This window comes from Diabrotica virgifera, chromosome 3, assembly GCF_917563875.1.
Source record: "Diabrotica virgifera virgifera chromosome 3, PGI_DIABVI_V3a".
In the NCBI taxonomy this organism is placed as follows: Eukaryota; Metazoa; Arthropoda; class Insecta; order Coleoptera; family Chrysomelidae; genus Diabrotica; species Diabrotica virgifera.
This window is the reverse complement of record NC_065445.1, coordinates 120,465,923-120,473,471: the sequence shown is the minus strand read 5'-3', so window position 1 is coordinate 120,473,471 and position 7,549 is coordinate 120,465,923. Positions and strand designations below refer to the sequence as shown.

The 7,549-nt window shown below is 31.2% G+C and overlaps 1 long non-coding RNA gene across 1 annotated transcript; it reads left to right on the top strand.

Moving 5' to 3' along the window:
- The first annotated feature begins 868 nt into the window (after positions 1 to 868).
- LOC126881279 (uncharacterized) lies at positions 869 to 6,265 on the top strand. The gene is made up of 3 exons (XR_007696777.1): positions 869 to 1,020; positions 2,729 to 2,851; positions 6,157 to 6,265. It is a non-coding gene; the product is annotated as an uncharacterized LOC126881279 (long non-coding RNA).
- The last annotated feature ends 1,284 nt before the right edge of the window (positions 6,266 to 7,549 follow it).

The window sequence follows — 7,549 nt, the reverse complement described above, 5'->3', positions numbered from 1 at the left end:
AATGTACCTACCTATATTTTTTCGGTAAGAAAAAGTTTGATTTGCCATCGTTCAGTAAATAGTCGGTGTATTACTCTCATTTTAAACTTTAAGGGCAGCTTTTTGAATTGTAATGTATTATAAAGGCGAAAAAGAGTTCTTTTTTTTAATAAATTCTAAGTTATACCAGGGCTTATTTTCTTAATGTTTTACTAGATGAGAAAAATACGGTATGTGAAACAATTTCTAAATTAGTAAAAAATACTGAAATTAAATAGTTAAAATAAGTGTGTCTGGATATAGTTTTTCAATAAATCGTTATGAAACTGATATTTTTACCGGAAGGAGTTATTCGCCTTGTTAAAGAAAAATTTTAGCCGATGAAATAGCATAATATTAGACATTGGTTTCGGGAAAATGAAAACTATGTTTAAATTCACAATTTCTACTAAGTTTTTAGGTCTAACATTAATTCTTTTCATATCTAAATTATGTTTTTAAAGATACTATAATATTATATAATTGAAACCTCCTAAAAACTTTTGACCTACAGGAAGCCTCACCTTTTGACAAATCACAACTTGGCGGGATATTACATAATTTTAAATTTTAGTTACACTTTTTAAACTTTTTCGTAAAATTAACCCTTTTGTGTTGTAATTATATTAAAATTGTATATAAATTATATACAGGGGGATATAAGTGATTGTTTCATAAATATTTTAGATTTGAATGTGTGATTTTCAAAAATTTTAATTAGCAAAGTTAACAATATCTACGTCATTAACAAAACGGAAATTGGCAATTGTTTTATCTCTTCGGGGGGCGTAAGTGTCATAAACTGGCTTTACTTCTTGGTTGACGCCACGGGTGGACACCCAGTTGCAAAATGCCGGTAGAAATATCAGAATAATGTATGTCTTTTAGTTTTTATGTTTAAAATCGGTACAAAAGTGATTTTTCTCCGCGTAGACCCTTTTTTCGAGTTTGTGAAATATTCCAGTATTAAAGAATGGTTGAAGTTTAAATGAAAACTGCTAGGTAGGTACTGCATACATTGACCAGGACACCATTGAGAATTTCAGGCATTTCAACGTTGAATAATTACGGTATTTATGTCTTATTAGAAAGTGTCTTTGTAGATTTCATCAGTAAATATCTTTTTATATAATATCTGTAATATTAGAAGCAACTAGCCGGGCAGGAATTAAAAATGTCTTAGGATGTACCTAACGTACATCTTTTCAGTTTTTCTAATTAATATAAGTAAATTTATCATTTTTACTGAACTTTTTCTGTTTTTCTGTGTTTCTGTTTGCTCTACAGTTTGTTTATTTCAAATTATAATAAACCGGCACTTAATTTTACTAATATTTAATCTATGGCGTCACCACGGCAAAATTTTAAGATGGCGGCATGCCGAATATTTGAAAACATGTTTATAATTTTTAAAATTATTTTATGTTATATTATTTGAATATTTTATGATAAAATTATGTATGTATGACTTGTTTTCAAAGGGATATCATTTTTTATTTCGTTTATCATCTTATATGAATATTTTTTGATTGTAACATCCATAAAATCGAACTTAGGTACTTTCATGACAGACAGACGCCATTGTTTCAGAGCATTTTACTGAAAGCTGAAACAATATTTTATATAAAGATCATGTTTTATATTAGAAATTACATTAAAATTTCATTCGTTCATTAAGCATTATACTCCCTAGGGATTATAGCTGACGCATTCAAAATTCTATTCTTGGGTGAGGAGTCATTTTTATAACTTGCTGTGTTGCTTTGCTGCTGTCGTGACTCTTTTAAAGTTCTTCCTGCCCTTGCACTGAATTTTCCAGTCTTTCACATTCATTGTCTTCCTAGACATCATCCAGTCATTTTCTAAATGGCTTATTTTGATTTATTAGACTTATTTTGTTTTTATCAATTATTCTTCTTTATCTATTTTCAATACATCTATTCTTATTTTAGTATCTTATTGCCTGGTCATCATCACTATTTTCTTTGATTTACTGTCTGACAGGCATGCAAATATTTATTTTTCATCAGTCTATTCATACTTATGTTATAGTTCATCCATCTCTTCATCTTTTCATTTCCCTATACAAAAACTACTGTAAAAGTAGTATTCTTTAACAGCTACTTTTCCAACGAGAAGCTATTTTGTTTTTGTTACATTTTGAGTTACTTTAGCTATCTTTCTATTTCTATTTCTACTTCTGCTCGAGTTTATTTATTCAACCAACTTTCCAATTTGATCCCTTTATAGAAACTCCAACAAAAGCTCTAGTTTTTTGTTACATTGGCGTTTTCTTACATTTTTTGTTACATTTTGTTACATCTTCTACTGCTTCTGGGCCATAGTGGTGTCCAGTTAGTATTCCTTCTTAACATATCTGATTGTGGGCGTCTCTGTTTATGTCCTATCCATTAAAAGGTTTGTTCCAACTCGATACAAAACCGTTCTTGAATCGTTACGCGCATGCGCAATAACAAATAATTATGCGCAGTAACACATTTTTCGTTACTGCGCGGTTCACAAACCGTTCAAGAACGGTTTTGTATCGAGTTGGAACAAACCTATAAATGAAGAAATTTTATGCATCTGACTGTATTTTCTCTCTTTAATTCTTCTTCAATTTCGGCATTTGTTTTCATTCTGATTTCTTCCTCTCTAATAACATTGTATGGCCCAGAATTGTTCTCATTATTTTTCTTTCGAATTTCAGAAGGCCTTCTTGTAATCGCCTGAAAACTTGCTGAAGCTTGCCTGAAAGCTGCTACTGCATACATTGACTGGGACCTGGGACGCCATTGATAATGACGTGGTACTTCAACGTTGAACAATTCAGGTATTTATATCTTATTGAAAAGTTCCCTTGTTGATTTCAACAATAATAGTTATTTATGAAACAGTTCGTGAAGTATGCCTCGAGGGAGGAGTGAAAAAATATATGTCCAAAATAAATCCTGAAATGGATCAATTAACAAATTTTAAGCAACTTTTGTTCTACAGAGTTTTTTCACCAATTCAATACTTTTTGAGTTATTTGCGAGTGAATATGTTGATTTTTTAACAAACTAACCACGCTTTTAGACAGTTTTTCGCCAATCATTCAAATAGTAAGTACTTTATCGAAAAAAACATTTCCAGCAAAAATATAGCCTGTAAAACAGTACAAAAAATGGTATACGGATGAAATCTCTACACCTAGTAGAACCAGAGTTAAGGCGGGTTGACATTACTAGTGAATTACGAACGTGGCTCACGCTTACTTATTTTGCCCGTGCTATTGTTAGATATTTTATTATCTTTTTTCAAACTCGAGCAGTACATTTGTATTTATGCAATGCATAGATAAAAATATACTGCTTGAGTTTGAAAATAGATAATAAAATATCTAACAATAGCAAAGGCAAAATACGTAAGCGTGTTGACATTACTAGTGAATAACGAACGTGGCTCACGCTTACGTATTTTGCCCGTGCTATTGTTAGATATTTTATTATCTATTTTCAAACTCGAACAGTACATTTGTATTTATGCAATGCATAGATACAAATGTACTGCTCGAGTTTGAAAATAGATAATAAAATATCTAACAATAGCCAATAGCACGGGCAAAGTACGTAAGCGTGAGCCACGTTCGTTATTCACTAGTAATGTCAATCCGCCTTTATAGATAATGAAAAATAGGTTCATGTTCACCAAATTTCAAATGGAATATTTCAATGTAACTAAGTACTTTTTGGGGAACACTCAGAACTTTTTTAAAGTGTTTTAAAAAAGCTTTATTTCTGTTTTTATAAAAAAGTTTCTAGCATAAATCTAGTTACGCTCAAAATAAAGTTGGTCTCTTTTGTTTTGGCACACAAAAACGGGAAGATTAACCCCTAACTAGCCCCTTAAATGAAATTAATCATTGCCGCTTCACAAGTTACTTTAATTATGTTGTGTTCATATGATCTATAAGTTTCATCGATTCAAAGTACTTATTTTTGAAAAAAATTGGTTTTAAAGTAAAATTTTTAAAATTTTTAATTTTGAAAAAAAAAAATGCTTTTTTAAAAATAACTTAAAATTTGTTAGAGATACCAAAAATCTCAAACAATAAAAAAAGTCGACTTTGCTTTTCTGAATATTTTTTATTTTTTTGTTTTTCTGTAAGACAAAAATTGGTTAAGATTTGGTGTTTCTCAATTTGCATACACTCCTGATTAGAGAATAATTCAAGCCCTTTTAACTACAGCCCTTTGAAAAATAAGGACTTTGAACCGATGAAACTTACAGATCATATAAACAATACATATACACGAATAAAGAAACTTGTGAAGTGGTAACGATTAAGTTTATTTGAGGTGCTAATTAAGGGGTGATTTTCACGATTTTTTTACAAAAAAAAAATAGACCAACTTTATTTTGAGCGTAACTTGTTTACTTTTGATGCTAGAAATGTTTTTTATAAATCAAAAATAAAGATTCTTTTAAACACTTTAAGAAAGTTGTAATGAGTTTTCCCCAAAAAGTGCTTCATTTTTTGGTTATGTCACGCTAAATTTTCGATTTGGAATTTGACGAATATGAACCTATTTTTCATTAGCTGTAACTCTGGTTCTACTAGGCATAGAGAGCTAGTATATACATCAATTTTTTTTACTTTTTTACTGGCTATATTTTTGCTAATAATGTTTTTTTTCGACAAAGGCTTACTTTTTAAGTTATTTCCGATAAACCGTCTAAAACGTGATTATTTTGTTGAAAAATGAACATGCTCACTTGCAAATAACTCGAGAAATATTGGCTTGGTGAAAAAACTCTATAAACAAAAGTTGCTTAGAATTAATGAGTTTATCTATTTCCGGACTTATTTTGGACATATATTTTTTCACCTCCAATAGGGGGTGAAACTCCCCCCAAGGCAATAACACACATCGGCACAATATCACTTTTTTCTTTGACTTGTTAGCTATGTATATGCTAAATTTCATGTCAATCCAAGCGGTTCTTTAAAATTTAGAGGTTTTGCAATATTTTACCGTTAAAGAACGTACTAATTGTAAAATCCATGAAATAAAAGTCACCTTCATGACATAGACAGGCGCCATTGTTTCAGAGCATTTTAGTGAAAGCTGAAAACATTATTTTTTATAAAGATCATATTTTATATTAGAAATTATATTAATAATTTTTATCTCTTATGTTTTATCCTATTATTTGAATATTTTAACAAATAACGCTTTTATTCATTCATTCACTCATTCAATCATTCATTAAGGATTATACTCCCTAGGGATTATAACTAACGCCATGGCGTTCAAAATCCTATTCTTCTGTGGGGTGGAGTCATTTATAGCTTCCTATGCGTCTTTGCTGCTGTTGTGACTCTTTTCCATTTCATTCTGTCCTTGCACTGAATTTTACAGTCTTTCACATTCATTGTCTTCCTCATCATCCAGCCATTTTCTAGATGGCTTATTTTGACTTATTAGACTTATTTTGTTTTTATCAATTATTCTTCTTTATCTATTTTCAATACATCTACTCTTATTTTAGTATCTTATTTCCTGGTCATCATCACTATTTGCTTTGATTTACTGTGTTTGACAGGCATGCAAACATTCAGTTTTCATCAGTCTATTCATACTTATGTTATTAGTTCATCCATCTCTTCATCTTTTCATTTCCCTATACAAAAACTACTGTAAAAGTAGTATTTTTTAACATCGACTTTTCCAACGAGAAGCTATTTTGTTTTTGTTATATTTTGAGTTACTTTAGCTATCTTTCTATTTCTCCTTCTGCTGGAGTTTATTTATTCAACCAACTTTCCAGTTTGATCCCTTTATAGAAACTCTAACAAAAGCTCTAGTTTTTTGTTACATTGGCGTTTTCTTACATTTTTTGTTACATTTTGTTACATCTTCTACTGCTCCTGGGCCATAGTGGTGTCCAGTTAGTATTCCTTCTTAACATATCTGATTGTGGGCGTCTCTGTTTATGTCCTATCCATTATAAATGAAGGACATTTTATGCATCTGACTGTATTTTCTCTGTTTAATTCTTCAATTTCGGCATTTGTTTTCATTCTTATTCCTTCCTCTCTAATTACATTGTATGGCCCAATATTGTTCTGATTATTTTTCTTTCGAATTTCAGAAGGCCTTCTTGTAATCTCCTGATAACTTGCTGAAGCTTGCCTAAAAGCTGCTACTGCATACATTGACTGGGACCTGGGATGCCATTGATAATGACGTGGTATTTCAACGTTAAACAACTCAGGTATTTATATCTTATTGAAAAGTTCCCTTGTTGATTTCAACAATAACAGCTATTTATGAAACAGTTCGTGAAGTATGCGCCGAGGGAGGGGTGAAAAAATATATGTCCAAAATAAATCCTGAAATGGACCAATTAACAAATTTTAAGCAACTTTTTTTCTACAGAGTTTTTTCACCAATTCAATACTTTTTGAGTTATTTGCGAGTGAATATGTTAATTTTTTAACAAACTAACCACGCTTTTAGACAGTTTTTCGCAAATCATTCAAATAGTAAGTACTTTATCGAAAAAAACATTCCCAGCAAAAATATAGCCTGTAAAACAGTACAAAAAATGGTGTACGCATGAGGTCTCTACACCTAGTAGAACCAGAGTTAAGGCGGGTTGACATTACTAGTGAATAACAAACGTGGCTCACGCTTACGTATTTTGCCCGTGTCATTGTTAGATATTTTATTATCTATTTTCAAATTCGAGCAGTACATTTGTATCTATGCATTGCATTAATACAAATGTACTGCTCGAGTTTTAAGCTCACGCTTACGTATTTTGCCCGTGCTATTGTTAGATGTTTTATTAACTATTTTCAAACTCGAGCAGTACATTTGTATTTGTATGCAATGTATAAATACAAATGTATTGCTTGAGTTTGAAAATAGATAATAAAATATCTAACAACAGCACGGGCAAAATACGAAAGCGTGAGCCACGTTCGTTATTCACTAGTAATGTCAACCCGCCTTTAAGGCGGGTTGACATTACTAGTGAATTACGAACGTGGCTCACGCTTACTGATTTTGCCCGTGCTATGTTAGATATTTTATTATCTATTTTCAAACTTGAGCAGTCAAATAGCACGGGCAAAATACGTAAGCGTGTTGACATTACTAGTGAATAACGAACGTGGCTCACGCTTACGTATTTTGCCCGTGCTATTGTTAGATATTTTATTACCTATTTTCAAACTCGAACAGTACATTTGTATTTATGCAATGCATAGATACGAATGTACTGCTCGAGTTTGAAAGTAGATAATAAAATATCTAACAATAGCCAATAGCACGGGCAAAATACGTAAGCGTGAGACACTTTCGTTATTCAGCACGGGCAAAATACGTAAGCCTTAAAGGCGGGTTGACATTATTAGTGAATAACGAACGTGGCTCACTCATTGTTAGACACTTTATTATCTATTTTCAAACTCGAGCAGTACATTTGTATTTATGCAATGCCTAGATACAAATGTACTGCTCGAGTTTGAAAATAGATA